The following is a 3,810-nucleotide window of genomic DNA, read 5'->3' as shown; positions in this document are numbered from 1 at the left end:
ACCTGTACCACAGCTGCAGGTGACAAGCACCAAAGTCAGCTGTTGGTTGGCATGCCCCCAGCACAATGGGACTTGCTGGTGTGTTCCTAAGCAGGCCAGTTTGGGGAACAGCAAGAGACCTTATTCCCCTTTTTCAAGCTCCTCCCCACGTGGGGAGCAGTGGCTGAATCAGATTAGATTCTGGTTTGCCAAAACCCCCAAACTTTCCATGCTGTGAAATATTTGGAGGAGCAGATACCAAGTTCCCTCCTGAGCCGTTGAGGCCATGGCTGCACCACTGAGAGGCGTTTTGAAACCCTTTGGGGTTTGGTTCAGTTTGGGTTTTACGCAAGCACTGAGATACCAACTCCCCTGTTCAAAAGCAATGCTACCTCAGCTCACTGAGTTCTGTTATCCCAATCTTCCCTCAGTGATCTCAGTTGGTAAAGTTTTCCACATTTTTTTCTGGCACACTGATCCTGGGTTTATCCGTGTACAGTAAGTGCTGAATCCCACCTGAGAAATGTTTCACAAGTGGATGAGCAACCAGGTATTTTTGGATCTCTTAGGGTGGAAGGCATGAAGAGCTTTCTAGTGATAGTGGGCTAAGGTATTGCTCATCAGGAAGCCCATTCACTCTGCCACTGGGCCCTATGGACTTCTAAGCTCCTCTCAATATTCCCATCAACTCTCATTTTCCTAATGGCTGAAAGCAGCATCAGCCGAGCTCTAATGAATGGCAAGCAAAGCATTTCAGAGCAACAACTACATGAACATCTGTCAAAGTGTTGCTTCAAGCCTGCTGCCCAGGGAATGTGAAGCACAAGCTGTTTTCCCACCCACGCCCGTGCCAGGGCAGGGTCAGACTGCAGGGAGCTGCTGAAGTCGGTGGCTGGAATCCATGTCTGGAGCCCGTCCGGCTCCCTCAGGCCAGGCACTGCCGCCAGGCTGTGTCCTGCACGTTGGGATTGCTTCACTCCAAACACACATTGCTGGAGCTGCTCCCAGAACAAGGCGGTTTCACATTGCTTTTCCCACCTGGAGCACTCTGTCCAGCTCTGGGGCCCCACACACAAGGAAGATGTGGATCTGTTGGAGCGAGGTCAGAGGAGGTCACTGATCACGGGGCTGGAGCCCCTCTGCTCTGGAGCCAGGCTGGGAGAGCTGAGGGCGCCCAGCCTGGAGAAGAAAAGGCCTTGGAGCCCCTTCCAGTACCTAAAGGGTCCTGATCCCAGCCCTTGGCTGAGTGGGTAGGGCTGACTGGAACAGGTTTTGAAGGAGAAAGCCTCGTATATTATTTCCTCCAGGTTGTCATGTCTCCACACTTAGCCCTGAGAAAACCTGATGGCTTTTTTCTGATAGAGACAAAAGATAAAAAGTTGGCATGACTAGAAGAAGCAGAAAATGAATACAGGTTTCCCACTACCTTTAATTAAACTCGTGTAAAATAAAAACATGAACAGATCTTGGGCAGTTGTCTGTGTGCTGCTCTGTTTGTTCCCTGTCCCTGAAATCCTGTGGGAATGGTAAATGCAGACAAAACTTGTTCAAACTGAACAAATATTCTGACAAGCGCCATTTCCAAATGCTGCTGTTCTCCATTTGATAGGGAAAATGTGGAAGGTACAATATCCTTCCCCATTATTGGCTGGCTCTGTGTATCTGTTGATTTGCAGCAATAGGAAGTGAGGCAGAAAGACACTTCGTATGTGGGCTGGAGATACCTCCTGTGCTTTATCTGAGCTGTAGCAGGGGAAGAAAACTGGCACCCCGTGATGTGGGAAACGATTATATAAACACTGCACACAGCAGAAGTTGGGGGGATGAACCCCAAAGAAAGGACAAGTTTAGGAGCAGGGATTTCAGTTCAGGCAGTGTCCTGGCCCCTTGTGCTTTGCATTGTCCAAAATATGCCTGTTCCAGTTGGGACAGATGAGCTGGGCAAGATATGTTAGAAAGAGGGAGAAAGAAGTGTCTTTCCCAATGTCATTGGAAAATCAGGAGCAGACCCCAGAGGTCCAGCTGATTCCCTGTGCAGTATCCCTGGAACACACTGCCTCCCTGGCACTGGCCACCCTCGAGGAGCAAGGCAGCCCTTGCCATCATGTGGAACTCTGGGCTGATGGATTTGGGGTGGTTTGTTCCCAGACCATGAAACTGATTTTTGAGGATGCTGAAACAGCTGCTTCTAAACTGCTGAAGCTGATTGAAAATCCCACCTCGGGTAATCCCTTCAAGTTAATTTGGTCTTTGTTCCTGACCTGCAATTCAGGGATGAGCTGGCAATGATGCTCTTGGCACTGGGGTACCATCCCTGGCCAGCTCCATGAGCCATCCTGCCAGCAGAAAGCAGGAGGGACCAACCCGCTGTTCTCTTCGAGGCCATTTCATTTTTGCCTAGTAAAATGTGATGGTTACTGAGCTGGTGACATTGAGGAATGGAGGGCTGGATTCTGCTTTTCCTGCTGGGAGTCAGAAATAGACCTGGAGAGATGATGACTCACCTGTAATTGAGAAAATCTGCATGGCATCATCATGAGCTTTAACAGTTAAATCCTGATCCCAACCTGCCAGAAAGAACAGACTGACAGAGCTGCAAAAGGCCAAAAGGAGCTGGAAACAGGACCCAGCACACAGGAATCCTTCACCCGGTGACTGCATCGTGTGTGAGGGCTGGAACACACCTGGCGCACAGGTACCCCGTGTGCTGTGGCAGTGACACGGTCCCTGCATGGGGAATGGAGCTGCAGGGGCAGTGGGGCGGGACGAGAGCTGTGCTGGGGCCGAGAGAAGCCCCCAGCCCCACAGCCCCCTGCCAGCAGGGCGTGCGTGCTCCTCCTCCCTGCGCCTTTCCCTGCAGCTCCCGTCCGAAGCAGGGATGATGTCAGAGTTGTCATGGCATCGGTATCTATGGAACCGGGATCAGCATCGCGGCGCTGTGAAAACTAACTCAGGAGATGGTCCTGGAGCCGCGGGGGGAACTCCCTCCGCAGTAATCGAGGGTTTCCCTCTAAGGTTCTTTTTCCTCCTTCCTGCTGTCCACGGGGAGGGAGCAGGGATGGGGCTTGGCCTCCTCTCGTCCCAAAGTAGCTCTGGGCGCCTCCTTCCATGCATGAGGGAAGCAAGAGGTCAGCCCCATCCATTTTCACTTCCCTTTTCTTGCACCAGCTGTGGGTGTGCAGCAGCACAGAGCAGCTGCCAAACCTTCCCCTCTGTTCTCTCCACAGCCCCTGGGAGAGCCCTCCCGGCTGCAGGGCCTCTGAGGATCCCCAAAGGGTGACAGCCACTCTTTCTGGGGGTCTGGGCACAGAAGGGGTGTTTATCTTGGGGTCAGTGTCCACAGCAGAGGTGAGCTGAGTAGCGTGGTGACCTCCCAGCGCTCCGGGCCGTGGCATCGCCCTCCTGCCAACAGCCCAGCTACTTAAAGGGCCATAGCACAGGCAGCCTTTGCCATTGCCTGGCGACCCTGGCATAGGATGGTGACTCTTGCAAGGACAGCCCACCCCTGCTCATGGCACGCTATCCACAGAGCAGCATGGTCACTGTAGGATGGTAATTCTTGGAACAGCACAGCGACCCTGGAAATGACAAGGTATCCTGGCTGTACTGTGGTGTCCCCAGCCATAGCACAGTGACCATGGCCATACCATGGTGACCATGGCCACAGCACATTGTCAGTGGCTATCCACAGTTGCCACAGCTGTGCTGGGGTGGCCATGCCCACAGCTCAGCGACGGTCGCCGTCCCACTGTGACAGTGCCCATGCCCACAGCTCGGTGACAGTGGCTGTGCCCACATCCCGGTGACAGCGGCTGTCACAGCGCGCAGAGC

The sequence above is a fragment of the Corvus brachyrhynchos genome, unplaced genomic scaffold (genome assembly GCF_000691975.1).
Source record: "Corvus brachyrhynchos isolate BGI_N302 unplaced genomic scaffold, ASM69197v1 scaffold5, whole genome shotgun sequence".
Lineage (NCBI taxonomy): Eukaryota > Metazoa > Chordata > Aves > Passeriformes > Corvidae > Corvus > Corvus brachyrhynchos.
Note: the sequence above shows the minus strand (reverse complement) of the source record.